An 18,549-nucleotide genomic window follows, 5' to 3' on the forward strand; every position below is an offset into this window, starting at 1 on the left:
AGTGCACCCTGCCACACACAGGTAGCCTACAAATACACACAATTAATTTTAAAGAGCATGGAGGAGTCAGACCTGCATGGTTTACTACTTGGAACACAAGCAAATGCTCAGGTCTTCCCCTAAATTAAGGCATCAGCTACAGAAGGCAACTATTTTCCAAGATTATTAACAGCAGGGGCCTGGAACAATGGGCCTCTGGGAAAATTTAAGAATAGAAGCTAGGCATTAGTCGGTGTACAGTAGTGATCCAGAGATTAACTCTGCCTGTTCATGTGTGAAATGAAGACTTGATCCCCAACTGATAGTGTGCTATGCCTCCAGCCAACACAAGCTGAATATTTTTCAGCCCCACATCCCAATACATAACAATTGCAATACATTGGATTACGCATGGCATCCTCCACAGTGCAACAACGATGACGCATTAAAAATACCAGCCAACACCAGAAATCTCAGGCAGGCTATGGTCCCGCTATTTTTTTCCCCTTTCTTTCCTCTAAACCAAAGGTGAACAGAGCTGGCTGTGTGTGTGTGAGTTGATGCGAATAATCCTCAAATATTCCAGGAATGTTAATGTTAGGCTTTGACCATGGCAGCCTTGCAGACTTCTCCTCTTGTCGCCGGGCCATTGATGACATTAAAAACACTACCTGCCTGTGCCAAGAGCATAAAATTTAAGAACAGCTTGCCTTCTTAATATTCAATAAAATAATACCAGGGGAAGAAATAATAATGTGCACTGCACTAAATTACCCCAGTGCTATGAGACACAATTGTTACCTAATCCCATGCTTGCATTCTGTTTAAATACAGCATATGCTCTGTTCATGCATAGGAAAACGGTCTTAAACACGTCTGCCATTGCCGTCGCTTTGGTGAAAATCTAGGGAGGGCAGGTTTGTGCAGCTACACGCTTGTTAAAATAGCTTCCCACTGCATCTGCGAGCTTATAAAAAGCCACTGAGAGCATTTTCACTACAGTGCTGCATTCATCTGTGTGTATACACACGTGTCAATCTGAAATGTGTAGGCCATTGACACGCACCACGTAGATATATAAACAAAAAATTGCTGCTGCTGCTCCCGAGCAACTGTATTTGCAGTTCGGGTCAGACTATGTGCTCAGCCAGTTTAATGGTTGGAGTGTAATGTGCCTTGACCTTCTATCTTTCTTTCAGCAGCTCCTTACATATATTGCTGTCTCTCCTCATATATCACTGGGGCAAATAGCGTCCTTCACCCTGCTCCCTGCTGTCCCCTCCTTAAAAGGCTGAGGGGACATCTTTGCCTGCTGTACTCAATTGACAGCCCTGGCAGCTTCTTCACTGAGCACGAGGGGAGGGGGGAATAAGGCTCGTCGAGGGGAAATGCTGCAATGAATAATTATGTTTCATAACGTGCCCCCCTCCCTCCTTTGTTAGCATCAAACAATAATTAATGGGGAACAGGGTGGGGAGGAGGGAGGGGAGGCAAGTAAGAGTCTGCTTTTTGCTTTCCACAACAAGAGGGTCAATATGCCCTTCAACCCTTTCTCTCTGCTCACTGTCAACGCGGGAGATGCCTCATCCCTCTAAAAACATGCTCTTAGCTTATTTATGATCCCAGTTGCTCTGTTGGAGAAAAGGCAGTATTCCTGCTACACTCAGCGAAAACCGGCCGGATCGCTTTACACAGCAGTTCACTGCTTCCATCTCTACACCTCTCTCTCAGCAAGCCAACCCAACAATTCAATAATGAATATGAAACGCCTCCTGATTGATGTCTACGGGAGTTGGAGGAGCTGAAAATATGGGGCTATCGGACATGGGCTCGACTTGATTACGTTTTTGTTTTAAGTTAAAAAAAAATCTCTGATCAGCAGTGGCAAAGCCAGTCCTGATCGAATTAGCGCCGCACTAAGAGCTCCATTGATCTTGGCGCTCATCTGTGCATATGAGGCCCGGAAAGGCAGCTGGTAATCCAATAGCAGCAATGGGAAGTGCTTCAAGGACTCTGCTGTGTTTACCCACCTATTTCCTACGTAGAGAGGCAAGATGTTAGTGCACGCCACTCACTGGGCTGATTGGAAGCCTCGGGGCCTTGGGAACGCCAGTGAAATGAATAAGAGCCGCAGTGTGACCAAAAGCAAGGTACTTGAAAGCTCAAAGTAATTGCTTTCACCACAGCTATCACGTAATGAGTAAACAGGATGAATCAAGCAGAGCGTAGATCAGTGTTTAAATGAGCTGTGCAGTAACATTCAAGTCCTAATAGAGGCTTCACTTCATAATCCTGGCCAAACCTCTAAAGCCAAGACTGATGTCAATTGAAAGGTTCTTTTTCACAAGAGATTTAAAGTGTAAAGTCAGGAGAATCGATGCTGGGAAATCTGTCTTTACACTGCAATAACTTCATTGCATTCGGCACCGATGCAAACCTTTGCAATCAATTTTGCATGACGTGAATGACATCGAACAAGAACCCACAGGGCAGAGATCATGTGAAATGAAACAGAGCAAATCTGAGGCAGTAAAGGGCAAAACATGCAGCTGTTTCTGTTTTGGAAGTAGTTCAAGTGTGGTGCACCTGGACAGCGTTCCTGTTGTGCATTAAAGATTGCGGCGCTGCTGCCACAACAATGACGTTTCTCACACACGTGCACACACACATGTAATCCATCAAGGATTCATGAGTGAATGTTCAATAGCAGACCGAGTGCATTTCTCTCCTTCATATCACTGCAGCAAGAAAAGAGTGAGAACTCTTCATCAGCCCACAGGCGCACCACAAACACACACTACTCTCATACCACACTAATAACCTTGGGCTGTCTACCAATGGCATGACTTTATGGAACAGTATGGGCTCTAAATAGAAGCTCAATTTCTCACCAGCAGTCTGTAACAGCTCTATTTCAGCCACCCTGTCATTAAATATTTATCTTAGCAGAGTGGCAGATACCAAGGTGATATAACCATTTAAAAATCCAAATCTAGGCCTTTTTTTCTGCCCCTCGCACTCTCACTCACTCCTCCACTGCCACAACAAAGACCTATTTTTAAAAGGATTATCTACAAGTGTTCCTTTAATCAGTGCACGGCAGAATTGTAGAAATCCTTCAACAACAGTCCCAGAGGAATACCTTTCTCTGAAGCCCTATCAGGAAGAGGATCTCCTTCACCGACAGCAGGCTGTGAGTGAGTGGGAGTGAGTGTGTGTTTGAGGATGAAAAGATGTGCTGCTACCTTGCTATGATGTCCTCTCTAACAATCTCAGAACAAAGGCCTCCATTTTGAAGTGGAGTTATGATGGCATGGGGCTCTTAAGGTCTTCTGTTGCTGTGTGTCCTATTGCTTTCTATCCTCTTTGTTAGCCTGCTGTTTGTTATACTTGCGAGATCAGCCACTGTTGTGGGTGGCTGGGCATACTACAGCAACCGGTGTAGGGCCCGAGTGCCAAAGCCGACAGTCTGTGGGAGGGATTGTGGGCGTTATAGATCACTGGGAGACAGATGTCCAGTCTTGCCCCTGTGCTGACACAAACACTAACCCCAAAAAGCTGTGTGTTTGCAAACTGGACTGTTTCCTGATGGGTCTTAAGTTCAACTTTATCAGACTTTATCAAGGCAGCATTCCACTGCTTTGCTATTTATAAAACATGCACTCAAGAGATAAACGTAGGAGAGCCAAATCAGTGATATTAACAATGAAAAAAATCTGGTTTGTGTTATTACATGAATCTATTTTTTCCCCCTTTATAAGATATAGGTAGCTAATCATCTCCAGTACACCCACATACAAAAACCGATGAGCTTGTTAAATTTACTTTATTTTCAAGTAACTGCAAAGTGGGATGACCCTTGGGTGTTAACTTTTAACAGCAACCACAATAAGCACATACCCACTTAAATCACCTGGATAAATACATAAAACCTGTTAGTCTGCAGTAGCCTGTAGTTTCCCAATAATACTGCACCATCCCAGTGGCTGTGTTGCGTGAATTCCTTGTTTCAAGAAGAAGTCCTTAATGACGTTAGCTAAAGCGGTATACATGCTCTGTTATAATGAGTTGTTTGTCTATTCCCTCTTTATACTAGATCGTGAAGCTGTGACACCACGAGTGCAGTGGGCTGCTGGGTAATTTTCATTTAAGACTAGACTGAAGACTGAAAATTAGTTCCCATTTAAATGTCAGAAATTTTCATTTTAAAATGTAACTGACTGCACTGTCGCATTACTTCAAACAATAGATGCCATTTAACTCTTTAGGGTTACTGTTAGTTGGCTTTACGCTTAAAAGTCAGCTAACAGTAACCCTCGAAGCGCTTGAAGCAGTTTCTGTCTTTTCTGGTTTCTGTCGATTTCTGGTTTGCTTACAGAACAAATGACTGGGTGTGCATTAAAAGCTGGTGAGCGTGGTCTCTGCCTATGCAGGTACACTTGGAAAAACCCGGAAACTAGTCTAACAATGATCAAACCATGTCTTTACTGACATATACTGAAATGTAAAAATCAGCCTTATTAAGAGTACAGGGGATGTTGGCAAAAGTCATATTTATAGGGGAAAGAATTCAAGTAGCTTTACATAGAAATTTTAAAAATAAAGTAGAACAATTAAAATCCCACATGCTCAAAAAATGCTCAGTTTGCCTTTTCAAAATGTTATGGCTGTAGCGGTGTATTCAACAATGTATTTATTGGGCTTGCATTGTTTCCAATTTTTGGATTTGGATATTCTCTGCTTTTGTTTTTAAGATGCAGACATGTATAAAAGCTTGAGTATACAAGCTGAGACTTTTCTTTATGTGATCACTTTACACATATATTAAAAATCACAGCACAGTCATTATTCTTACTGTGCATAATTTGGCTGTGATTACAATATCAGGCAGAGCAACACTTAACGCCCAATCCCCACTCCCCCTTCCCTAACAAAGTTTGGAAGCCTAAAAACATGGATGTTCAGGACAGATTTAGTCGAAGTCTACGCATCTACAGTCTGATAAACATTACAAGCTGTCTTCTGCTGGAAAACAAGCAGCCTGATTTTGTGAGCAAAAATGACAGCAGGTGTGAGCATACGAAGAAATGCGAGTTTGGATAAAAGCATAAGCATTTAATGAATACAGTGAAAGCCTCTGGAGAACAGATGACTGGCAGGGCACTGGCAAGACAAGTATCATTGTCTCTGACAAACGCAATGAGATTCTCTGCCGCACTAAAAGTGTCATGCTCCAATAAGCAGAATCAAACCCTTTGAGCATCTGCTGTCTTTAACTCGGCCTCTCTTTGTTTTATTGTGCACTGTCACAGTTAATGATTTCCTCCAGATCTCCATTTTCCACATGCGATTTACATGTTTGAAATGCTCAGTTGAGCAGATGCAGGTTTGTGAAACAACCATTACTGCCAAGCGGAATCCTATGAGCGTTTGGGTAGAGCTTAGAAATTTCATTTCAAAAGCTAGGTTGATCAAGAGAAAACAGACAAGGTATCAGCATATTGCCTTTCAGTTTCTTCTTGTTTACATATCTGAGTTGTGCAGTCATCCCTTCCAGAGAGAATCGTGGCCAGCAAAAACAATTACACTACCCCCGCCCAAGCAAAAGCCTCTCACTGGCTGCCTCGACTCAGCCCGACAATCGTGCCCTTTAGATCTTTCTGTGAATTAACGCTAGTTAACTTAAATCACTGACAGACATCAAGAATAGTCATTAGCCTGTCTTTTAAAAAAAGAGAGAATGATTTGCTGGTTCAGGGAGATCATCTCCTTACACGCAGCCTGGGGCAGCCCTCACTGTCTAGCTCATTATTTTTGTAAGAACAAGGCCACTGATGAATCCTGTTGGATTAAATGTAAGGTGTTCCTGTTATGACCTGGCTTATACACACGCACACAACAGCCGCCTGCATAAAGCTGGCTCCTTTTACAGACAAAAGAAAATTAAGTTACTCGCCAACGCCGCGAATATACAGATAATTCTCCTTCGGCTGAGCTGCAAAATCAAAGTGAGATTTCTGGAGTACATCACTCCCACACAGCTGCACACTCGGCTCTGAGAAAAGCTGTCAAATGTTGGGCTTTTTGTGGATATTAGCTGAGCTGACAAGTGCCAATGATACACTGTGAGTGATAAAGACATTCATTCCTGCTCAGAGTTTTTCCAGATGTGATAGTCTGCAATGCTCCAGTGCTTCATTTACAGGACAGGAAAAAAGAAAAGAGTCTGTTGCTGTGCGCCCCCCCCCCCATTTACGTTGCCACGGTGACAAATGAAAAGCAGAATCACCCACACAACTAATCAAATGAGTGAGTGACAACAAGTCAATATTTTCTCATTGTGTGGACAAGCAATATATCTGCACAGTAACAGCCTGTGCTGCAAGGCTTGAAGGCTTAGGCAATGCTAGACTCGGAGCATTATGAGGATAATGTGCCAATAATCTGGCTCGGTGCGGCTGTTAAGACCAGCGCCAATAAAAAGACACGGTATCAATAGAGAACCACTACCAAGTACGGACTGAATTACCAGTGCAACAAACATAGTCTAGACTCGTACTTAAAACAAGAACGGAGCATCATGTAATGGCTACAAGCCAACAAAGACAAAAGACGGAATTGGACATTGATCTGTGGAGGTTTAAGAATAAACAAGACATCCTCAGAGTAACCCTGAACAGTATGCAAACACACCGTACTCAGATGTGAGAGGAAACAAGAATAAACGAACATTTAGTGCTCAGAGAATTAAGACTGTGTACATTTTACGTAAACTTCTTAGGGCTCTCTTGTCATTTTTAAAAGACATCTCCTTAGAAAAAGACAGCAACACACACACATAAATTAGCCTCCTTTTGATTGCATCCTCAACATAAAATGGAGTAAACATCATCTCTACAAGCTTGGTTAAACACGAGCAAGATCAATGGGCAAATTTATCAGCAAATATTACCATTCGCTGCCTGGCAAGTAATCATTAAGGAATGGCACTGATGCATTATTCATTGGCTAATGTATAATTCAGACTTAATAGCAGATTTATGCATAAATAAAGCCGTGATACATTTAAACACATTTAATGTTTACTCACTAAAATAGGATATGAATGCACAGCATTAACGCATCCCCACTGGTGTCATTTGATTAGCTGCTACTAATCCAGAGGATGCGGGGACATCAGGTGGCAATAGCACATGGATTTTATGAATACATGCTACTAATGCAAAACATCTCATCTAAAAAATAAATATAGAGTAGCTATCTGGGGGTAGGTGCCTAAAACAATGTTACACGGTATTACGTTCTGAAGTAAATAAGAACAGGGATTGGTCAATAAAGCCCAGGCGTGCTGTAATTTAGTATTCTGTCATGCAAAGATTTGTGCGGCTGTCGCTTTATCTCCTTCAGACATCAGCGGTGATTAAAGCTCATATCAAGATTGCGGAGATGTTCTTGTGGTAGTGTCCGAGCTGGTGTCAAAGGGACAGTCAACAGGGAGGACGAGGGAAATAGAGAGGACGCACAGGCTCCATCTGACTGTGTTCAGAGCAGGCAGCCCTGTGGGGACCGCCATTCCACTTTATGGCCATGCACTGAATTAACAAGGCCAGATGTCCCCCCACTTAACATGTGCGAAAAGTGCCCTCTGATGGGCTCAGCTGCTTTAAGGATGTACAGACATAGAGCTGGAGGAGGGAGGGTGGAAGGAAAGGAGATAGGGCCTATTTTCAATTATCCCAATTTCTCACTCATCGCTGGCTCCTGAGGTTTTTGTTAATTAAAGATATCGGCTTTTCCTCTGTGCACACAACAAATTAAAAGGAATTTTCTATGAACAATCAAAGCACCTCTCCAGTCCTTATTTGCTCTCCATTTCAGTAGTCACCCACCAGAGGGTACTGCCTCCTTAGCAGTTCCAGTACCACTGTTTCATGTGCACTGTGTCAATCCGCGGCTAATGTATTCTAATGAGTCACCAGTACACCGCTATCTGCAAGGACAATAGGTTGCGAAGTGGTGAAGCAAGCTCGATCCATTTAGAAATGAAACCTGTCTAAAAAACTCCACAAGTCCTGGAGAGATTTATCATCGCTCCTCAAAACCTCCAGTCTGCTTCTGTGCAGTGGGGGTGGTGGAAATGGTAGGAAAAGCTAGGACTTTCATTGATTTTCCACCTGGCTTTTCTTTAACAAGCCTGTGCTTGCTGTTCTGTATTGTCGAGGTCAAAAGTGGGAGAGTAACTGCAAGAAATGCTTTTAATGTGGCCTAAGATATACACAGTTGAGCCCACATTCAGAAAAAAACGGAGATGTAATTTACCTATGTTTAAGCGATAAGCATCTCACAACAGTTTGTTTTTCAGGGAGTCAAAGGCCACATGTGTTTTCATTCATGCAACCTATTATAATAACAACTGAATCGTTTTCTTTGTAATTACAAAGGAATACAGTTGAGTCATTCAGGCTATTACCCGAATGGAAAACATATCAAGACCCCAGCAGACTTTCTCATTAGAGAGAAAATGATAGGCCCGCCAACACTGCATCAATTACAACTCGCCTTTCTCTAATTCTTCATGCGTTACATCATAATGCTAAAAAACAACATACAGCAACCTCAAAAGTGTGTGGTTTTTTTTCCCTTTCTTTTTTTAAATTCTAGCAGCCAGCAACTGCCATCATCCTGACACCGAAGAGGGAGAAAAAAAAAGGGGGCAGGGACACAGCGTGGTGCAATCCCACTGAGGGCCATCATGCGAGCAGATTAAATAACATTTTTCCAATGCCCTGTCAAACATTCAGCCGCCTCTGAGCAACCAGACAGCCGTTACAGCCTCACTCTATGAAGCATCTCTCTCTCTGCATGGTCAGAAACAGCCTCTTTGATCTGGATATCGCCCCTCAGATTCCTCAGAGGTGACACTCATACACGCGCCCGTATGTGAGCTGAATGTTTACTAGCTCTCTGTACCTTGTCAGCAGTGAGGACTTGTGTTTGTAAAGTGCGGTGGGGTAGTGGGGGTGGCGGCGGCGGTGACTCACGCTGCTACCTGCTTCCCCTGGTTTACATGAATCAAACAACACAGTCTGCGGACTCGGATCAAATTCCACATCAGATTTCATTTCCCACAAACACTAGTATAAAGCACTGCAAATAGACAAGATTGAAATGATACCGACAGCAGTAAGGCGGTGTGTACATAATTAAGATTTAGGTTGCTATACTCTCATCTGATAACAGCCTGAGTGCTGTGAAATGCTCGGCGCTCTCTTTCCATACAAATCCCACACTGCAGAACAACTCAGGCTCCTGTGTACAACTCCATTAAGAGGTCTGACCACTTCCTCTTTCGCTCCGTCCACAAGTAGTGAAACTAAATGGATATCCTAACCTCTGGGGAAGTGAAGAGGACGCCGCTTTAAAATGTGTTCACAAAGGCCAACTATGCAAGTTTTCCCACATGAGAGTGCAGGCTGAGACTGTGATTGCATGGTACGCAGACGTATATAAGTTAGAAATGGGCCCATTAGTGGCATAAAGGACTAAACCCAACCCTGCTGAAATAATAAAATAATACATATGGTGGGCCATCTTAATGAATGGCATTGGTTTACGTTTTTAAAAAAGCTCAGGATAATATTTCTGGCCTGTTTTAGTGGTGCAGTTAAGCTTAAAAGTAGTGAAATCAACTCAAAATCATCAACAGAGTGGCAGTAGGACCGGTCATAAACAAAATCAAATGATCAAAATCACAAATCGAGTCAAACACGGGAAACTAACAGACTGGCAAGCTGAGATTTACAAGTTAAAGGAACACTAGGAACAAGACACGCTGTTAAATTTTTAACCACACCTGCACCTTGTGCCTGATTCAGTGCCCCATATTCTCACTCACATGATTTTTTAAAGCAGTTGTGCCATACATTAATCACAAATACGCTGTCGTCCCACTCAAGCAAATTAATCGCATCTGAATCATTAAGGTAGAGGTCACTTCCTAGCTACCAAGGTGACCAAAAAGAAAAAACAGGCACAGGAAGCTTGGTGTGGTAGAGATTAACTCCTCGCAATTAGCAATGCAACTCTGAGTTTATGTGGTAGTTCAGCGCAAAAATCCAGCAGAAGGATTCCAGGAAGGGACTGTTTTTACACAGCGCAGAATGAAGGCAATCACCGCTTCACTCCCCCCCACCCCTCCTTGATTTGAATCTGTGTTTGTGCTTATGTGCCCAAGTACCCAGTGGATTCAGCCTCTGACACCCAGACTTACTACGACCAATTTACAGCGGTTTAAGTAACCCCCCCCCCCCCTCCCTCTGCCATAACTCGAAAACAGTGGATAAGCTGCCTTTCAGACAAATAACTGTAGTCTGCTTTAAAATCCTAAGCTGCCACCTCCTGAACATACACACAAACACACACACACACATCCCACCAGCCACCCCCCCCTTGCTCTTTTCAACCCCAGAGCCTCCCCCACCTCCACCCCCACAGTGAGAGCTGCATGTGCTCCAGCCAGAGTTCACAGCCTCTGGGGTGCTGAAGGGGGGGGGGGGGAATCAAGTTAATTTGGTGGGTCCTTCCATAGTTTGCAACTGGCAAGGCCGTTCTCACAGACAGTAAACTCCCCCATCTTTTAAAAAAAACAAAACGCTCCACTTAGCCTCCATTATTACAGCTGGATTACCAATTTATGACATGACAAAGAGTGAAAATCCAACAGTCGAGCCTATAATGTACACTAGGGGAAATCCCACTAGTCAGAATGTATGTACGACCAACTCACTGAGACTCATTTTGACATTTCTCCTGTAAAAATGCAACTTTTGTTTTTGGTCTTTCTTTTTTTTTTTTAGTTGTTCCTCAAAGTTAATTGATTGCTAAAATGCTTGAGCACGAGGAACTTCCACATGTCTGATGTTTCCTTCCCTGGCAGCAAAAACTGCATTGCAAGCCCAGTTTCTGTTTACTTCATTTTTCACACTTAAAAAAAAAACCCATTAGCTGCTGAAACTACTGTTAGAGTGCCCGCAGGGTCACGGAGGTTGTGTTGTGGGGGTCTGCTACAGTCCACAGGAGATACAACTTTGCAGCTCAAAAACAGTTGAGTGGGGGTCACACTTCCTCCTCTGGGTATAAACAAAAATAAGGGCATTTCAGACTCAAACTGTGCGTGTGCCACCCGGCTTTTCGCCTTGCTAGTGCCCAAATCCAGTGTCTTTATCACACAGATACACACACACAGCTCCCAGTCTGCCCCCCCCCCCCCTCCAACCACAACTCTCCTACAATCTTTTTTTTTTTTTTGTATTCAACTACTCACCCGCCAGTCTGCTGATTCTTTGGGAGTCCCACAGACTGCTGCAAACAAGTTCAAAACGCGATCCTTGCCCAGGATGACCCACCGAACTTAAAAAGGCAAGCCAGCTGGACTTAATCCAAGACCCGGGACAAAAACGAGGCGAACACGGACACTTTTTCTTCTTCTTTTTTTGTATCCCCCCACTGAAAGAAGAAAACGCCACCCGCACGGAGGGACTCAGGCGAGCACTTGCTTCAACAAAAGACGGTTTCACTTTACTGATAGGCTGCTCACGTCCGGAATGAGCCCGATCAAAGGCACTACAGCGCTAGCGAGTCCCCCCTCGAAACTGCTCCTATTCCCTTTGGCCGTGTTGTTGTTGCTGTCGATGACAGTGTCCACAAGCAAAGTAACATAGCGCTTGTTTCGAGGGGTAGGAAACCAGCGAGTTCGCCGTTAACAGGCTCCGCTTCCTTTTTCCACACACACACACACACGCACACACACCACGATCTTGCTCTCTCTCTCTCTCTCCGTTTCGCACACACACACACACCACGCGCACGCTCTCTCCCCCTTTCTCTCTCTCTCTCCTCCTATGCACACACTCCACGCTCCCTCCGAGTCTGTAAACCTCCCCCCTTCCTCCTCTTCTCTTCCTCCCCTCCTCCTCCCCCTCTTCAGCTGTTCAACAGACGCATCCACATGGCTGACCTAGTCTTTCTTTATCCAGACACTAGTGAAGGAGAATTACGCCGACCACACTCAAAAAAAAGGCGGAAAAAAAAATCCGAGCGAAACAAAAACATGGACTGGATTCAAATAATCGTCATGGACAAAGATGGGGTGGGTTGGTGGGTGGTTGGGGGACGCCATTGGGGGCTGCTGATTGATGCCAGCGCCGTGGGGACACCGATGCGTGTGCGTGCGCGCGCATCAGGAAGCGAGGTGCAAGGCGGCCAAAGTAGCCCGACACGACCTTCATCATCATCATCATCACCAAGCGATCAATGACAACGCTTATGGGGAATGTGACTGAAACACTAAAGCGACACAATGAGAGCGTGCAGTAGCGCTGCCTTTGTAAATAATTGCTTAATAGCCCACATTTCCCGCGCCACGCGGCACTGACACGTTCCTTTTCTAAACGGTGACACAAATATATAAATAACTACATGTAACGCCATCCTTACGGTGCAGGTCGCTGATTTCTATCTGAAAACATTAGTACGTGCACCCCCTCCCCACCCCTCCAGAATATACACCAGAGAGACGTGAGTGGATGCCGCTCGGGTTTGTAGGAGCTCATTTGCATTTTTGGATAATGAATTAATTAGTCACCCCACCCGTTAAAAAGGCAGAAACAAGCAGGGATGATAATGTGACTAGTCCATTAGCCATAGTTCGTTTTTTTGCAGGGGGGGGGGGGGTCTTTTTTATTTTTTTTTTTTATTTTTCTAACGGTAAACCTGTACATTTTTCCAAGGTCCCTGCGCTCATTTTGTTGAATTTCACGGTAAAAAAACAAAAAACAAAAAAAACGCACAACACTATTTAGTCCCCCCCCCCCCCTTTTTTTTTTATTTAAATCTAAATGCTGCCATTAAAACCTGACGGCACACTAACACACCTGGGAAGAGCAGTGACACAAAGATGGACTGTGTTACCTTGTAAATTAATAGGATAATTTTCATTTCACCCAGTGAGTAGCTTGACACATTTTCATTGTCTTAAACATGATATTGGATCACTGTAAAAAAAAAAAAAAATCCAATTAACTAAAGCAAATAGTGCATTGGGCTAGTTTCTTTGGCACAAACATGGGCAGCAGGAGAGACAGGCAGTGAGGATTGATAGAAATTGAGTTGAGGGGTGGTGTGCAGGGGGCTCTTCATTGTGCTACAAACCACGTTGGTCGTCTTCATTTCAATGGCAGCGGTGTGGTGGTGGGCTCTGCTGTGTAACAGAGTGCTGGTAAAAACCTTTTCCAGCTCCTGAGGCAACTGTCCTGACCCCCCGCCCCCACACCACTTAGAAACCCAATACCATGAGCAGCCACAGCTCCTCCCTCATCACAGTATGTATACATTTCACAGGATCAGTGTTTATGATATTTACACACAGTCTCCCCTCCTTTCCCCGAGACGCACAAACACTCAGAGGGTCCAGAAGGATGGATGGGGAGATGGAAACGCACGTCTCCCTCGGTTTCTATCACAAAATCAAAGCGTAAAAGATTTTTCAGTCTAGTGACTCAAAATGCCACCATTCCCAGCACAGCGCAAGGCTTAAGTTGGGCCCAAGACGGCAGTGAAGGGCGAGTGCAGCGAATCCACTCTGAAGGCAGTGCGAAGCAAAGCTGGATTGGCTGGCCCGGGCAGGCTCCCCTCCCCGGCAGATGAGATCCCATTATCAGGCGGACGAGAACTCCACCTCCAGGATTTCACAGCTCCTCTGTTTATCACATGGCTCTGTCAAGTTGGGCACCATTAACCGATAATGAAAGGAGACAACCGGTGCAGTTACAAGCAAAGCACTCCACATTCTACAGGCCTAAGCATGTATCTGGGAAGCTGACTGTGTCTATTCAATTCTGTTCAGCATTCAAACGGCCCATCACAATACCTTTTCCCCGAGCGCCCCTCTCTACAGCTATAGCGCCTTCGATCCCGACAGAGCAAAATCAGGTTGGTCTCTGTTTTTGAATTTGGAGGCAATGAAATTTAACAGAGCCGCTTTAAAAAGGGGGGAAAATGGCACTTTCCTATAACACTCCCTTCATAAAGAATATCAGAGGAGAAGAATTTCAGTAGAAGTTAAGAAAACCAGAAAAGGTGGATGATGACGCACGCACGCACGCACGCACGCACGCACGCACGCACGCACACACACACACACACACACACACACACACACACACACACACACACACACACACACACACACAAAACAGCACATTAAACCAAACACAAGCTATCATTTTGAAATACGTTTTCCCTCAACCACATCAAACACAATTAGTACAAGTGTTACTGAACAAAAAGACTGCCACTGAATCAAAGACCCACATGCCCCTCCCCGGTCTGTCTACTCCATTTATGGTTTATAGGACTCTGTAGCCACTTACCCTCATTAAAAATGAATACTTGACAAAAGCTGTGGCTGACACAAACTGTTTGCTTTAGCCTGATTTCTCTGTGCTGGAGGAGAAGAAAAAAACAAAACAAAAACAAGCCACTCAGGCAGCAAACGGAGAGCAGGGGAGACAGAGAGACAGACAGAAGAGGGGGAGAAAGTGCTCAGCAACACAAATAAGTCAGCCAGTAGCTGAAACAACAGAAAAAAGTGACATGGATGACTGAGCCAAGCCTGTGAGATAGTTGGCAAGCCTCAGAGGCCTTGGCCTCTTAAGCACTCATATCTAGTAACTTCATTTAATACATTCACCAGGGATGAGCAGACGAGTTGAAGGAGGGGGGGGGGGGGAAAGGGATTTAGAGAAGAAAACAATACTTGTACACCAGGAAGAGGGTAAGGCTGTGGTGGTGCTGGTGCTGGTGGGGGTGTGCTTCAGAGGCTCGACTTTAACACATGACTAAATCTCTACTGTGTAACAAGCTAACTTCCCCCGCTCCCAGCACATAATAAAAGGAGGCAAAGTGGATGTGCTAGCTTGATCTTTGTAACTATTTTACCATTCTTAGGCAGGTATTATCTAAAGGAGCCTTTATTCTTGTATTAGATATTCGAACAGTGCTCTTCCAGATGGGGGCTTTAAAGCAGTGACTGTCTCCACCACACGTACTATATCCATAAAGAACAAAGGCTCTGTGTGACTGCTGCTTCAAGTTACTGTTCCTCATACTGAGGCGAGTGCTGAAAGCCCCTCCCCTTTCTGAGCTGGCAGGCGAACCCAAAAGAAGGCTGACTTCAAATCATTCATTGCCCCTTTTAGCTTTCATAGATTCTGAAGAGAACACTTTACAAGTTGGGGGAATCCAAAGGGAAAACAGGGTCTTGCTCGACTAATTAAAGCACAGACTTTGCCTGGAGCGGTTTGAGAGAGGGGAGGAAGCAATAAAACAATCCTTTTCAATCTCCCAACAAAGTAACTCAAGGAAATTACTCAACTAAATATGGTTAACTATACGCTTGTGGATAGCAAGACTCAAGATTTTTAGAGGTTGTTGCTTTAGCTGAGGAGAATAGCACTCAACAGAGGATGTTTTCATTAGAGGAAAAAAACTGCAAAGGAAACGGAGGTTACGCATTGCTCTGAGTAAACTGCCTTATCAAGGTGACACAACTTACTGAAAAATCAAGTTGTCTGTTGGTTTTAGTCCAAACAGGCAGCTAGTAATTAAGCTGCTACCTAGTAGGCTTTATTTGCTGTCATTAACACAGCTGTAAAATGTGAGAGAAGCCAAGGAAAGGTATTTCACTTTAGGCAATCAGAGCAAGGTCTAGCCTTGCATAGCTATCTTGTTTACATAGCTATTCACAGTCACATTTGGCAGCCTTGCAACACTCTGAAAACCAAGACACTTGTAGGCTACATATGTCTAATCTCTTTGCCAAGCTACACAAGCTACTCAAGAGAGTGAAACTTGCTTGCAGCAGCCATTTGGTTAAAGTATTGCATATTTAAAAAATGAATGTAAGTAAACCTTACTCCAGATGGGGGTAGCTGCCACCTGGCAGATAAATTGATGAAATGGTGGTGGGAGACAGCACAGCATTTTTCTTTGTAAAAATACAGCACTAACTGATTGCTCATTTGCAGACTTTGATAAATGTGTGAGTAGAAAAAAAAACAGCTTTTAATAGAAGTGCGCCCTGTCTGAATTCACACAAAGAGCGCTCCGCAGCTTCCATTAGATCACAGCTTGCTGAAATGAAGACATTTTTTTTAAAGGGCCAAGGTAAGAGTAAATCGGGGTGTGAAACTATTACAAAATCAGATCATTCAAGTCTTTACATGGCTGTAAAATCTGATTCTAATACAGAGCAGATTCAACGCAGTCGCAAACAAACGCACGTGTGTAATACCTCAGATGCTACAGTCCCTGATTTTCCACAGACATTCTTCGAGCTCTCACATGGACTGTCTGTGTCTGATTCTCCAGGCAAAACAGGGCCTCATTCATCTGAATAAAAGAGCAGTTCAGCCTGCCGTGGCTGCACTGAGAACAGACTCTGAGGAATGAGACTATATTTCCAAGAGGGCCACAGAGGGACAAGGGTGCAGGCAGGCAAGGCAAGGCAAGGCTGTGGTGCATAAAAGAGGAAGTTTACATTTCAGGCAAATCCTTTTGTGTACAAAAACACGGCAAGATAAACAAACAGCACATGTGTCTGCTGCTCGACTCGGAAGAACCTGTTCCTGAGTGGAACTGTGATTAAACGTGATCGGCACGAGCAAATGAAGTCCGCTGTGGTCGTGAAAGCAAGAAATGGGGGGGTGGGGGTGATTACTGTGTGGTCTGAGGTAGCCAGCGACTGCTCCATTTCACACAGAGCACATGGCAGTCTCACCTCCATACACTGCCACCCTGTGGACAGTGACAAGAGGTACAGCTTCATGCTGCTTCTATGGAGGATCCTGGAGTGAGTGTGTGAGAGAGAGGAGGTGAGCCAGCGTTCATTATGAGTAAAACCAAACATTTACTCCACACGCTAATTCATGACATGTGTATGCTCAATATGGCACAATGGCCCTTTAATGCTGTATTTTTCCCTCCAGTGCCGACGCTTATTCAGAAATCAATTATTCTCCTCTGGTCACACTCGGCTTCTCTCAGTGTGTAAGCTAATGATTCAGCCATCTAGTTTACGGATACATAACGGTAACTAGAATAACCACATCCATTATTAGTCAGAGTAACAAGCATCTAAAGTCATTCAAGTTAATTTTTCACAGCTTTCCTTTTTTTCCATTTGGCATGAATAATAGCAGAGAGAAGTAATCTCAAAGGCAAATGTACGGTCAGCATGTCAGCACTGGGTGCGGTGAGAAAAAGATGTGTTATTCAAAGAGACAGCACACAGTCAGGGTGTTGAGGCTGTGTTATGAGATTAGACTGTTTTTTGTGGGAGCGAACGGTTAAAATCAGTCTGTGTGCAGTCAGAGCAGACAGTTTGGAGATCAGTGCTGAGGTCAAGAGGAGCCACTTAGCTGTGCTTTGGCCTTCCAACCCCTACAGCATTCAGAATCCACTGTTCCACAGAGGGAGTAGATAAAACGCTTGGCAGCAGACTTGCAACAAGAGATGGCTACATTTACTAATGTGCGGCGGATTTATTTATTTCTTTTTAAAAGCTACAAAATGGAAATTAATGGGAATCGCTAGAAAGGTGGGAAGCTTTCTCATTAGAAAGGATATATATTAGCTTAGCCTCACTAATGCGGTTCCCCTATAGGCATTAAATCTTCGGTACAAACAAAGCAATAAGCAACCAAGACTAAAACCTATACCTCTCTCTCAATCACTGCTCAACCATGAAGGTCATCCTGCATTTTCCTCTTCCAGCTATTATCCCTGTGATTTCAGACTAGTGCTAAATGAGATGTACAATTGCGATGAGATGGGAACAAAAAGTGTCCTTTTTGTGCTAAAATCAGAAGATAACATGTTGCAAATCATTTGTGAATACATGACAGGGATATGAGATGCTAACCCAGTTGGAAAGACAGTTGATATTCAATGTTGAGCAAACTGGAAGCCTAAAATTGTAAGTTTCTTTATAGTGGGGAACAAACGGCGAGGAATAAACAGTGGTGGGCTTGTGCAGCTTTAGTTCAACGAGTCAGCTTGTACCAGAGCGGTGGATGGAGGGGAAATATAGATGGCTTGAGCGAGGGAGTGCAAGCTGTAGCTCTCTCTGTTCCTGTACACATCAGCAGCAGGAGGGCAGGGATGCGCGGAGGCCACAGCAAGCCAATTACCAAACTCATTAAGTAACCTGCTAGCTGGCTTTGAACTGCAGCTCCCTCCATCATATCACGACTGGATTCTCCACCGTTGTTGTGGACATCTCGCACCTCTTCTTCTTCTTCTTTCTTTTTTTTTGGTTGTTAAATAGCTCGAGAGTGAATCCAAAAAACTGACACAATAATTGCATTTTCACATGCGTTCTCTGGAATTCAAATGAAAGAAATCACAGATGAAACTGCAATTTAAAAAAAAGAAAGACAGACAGACTGGCAGCTTGAAGGTGTAAGTTTGGCAAAAAAGCAGCTGCAAACAAAGGAGACCTGCTTATACAGC

General features: G+C 44.0%; 1 protein-coding gene across 7 annotated transcripts in view; it reads right to left on the bottom strand.

Annotated features, from left to right (window-relative positions):
* The window catches only part of rerea (arginine-glutamic acid dipeptide (RE) repeats a), a 130,465-nt gene that overhangs the window by 77,525 nt on the left and 34,391 nt on the right, over nucleotides 1-18,549 (bottom strand). For 2 of the 7 annotated variants that reach the window (XM_026153755.1, XM_026153749.1), the window contains exon 1: nucleotides 11,303-11,802. The exons of the other annotated variants lie outside the window; for them this stretch is intronic. The gene's annotated coding sequence lies outside the window, so the exon portion shown is untranslated. Of the gene's footprint in view, nucleotides 1-11,302; nucleotides 11,803-18,549 lie in introns of those variants that run through there. 7 annotated transcript variants of the gene reach the window in all.

Source organism: Astatotilapia calliptera, chromosome 20 (assembly GCF_900246225.1).
Source record: "Astatotilapia calliptera chromosome 20, fAstCal1.2, whole genome shotgun sequence".
Taxonomy (NCBI): domain Eukaryota; kingdom Metazoa; phylum Chordata; class Actinopteri; order Cichliformes; family Cichlidae; genus Astatotilapia; species Astatotilapia calliptera.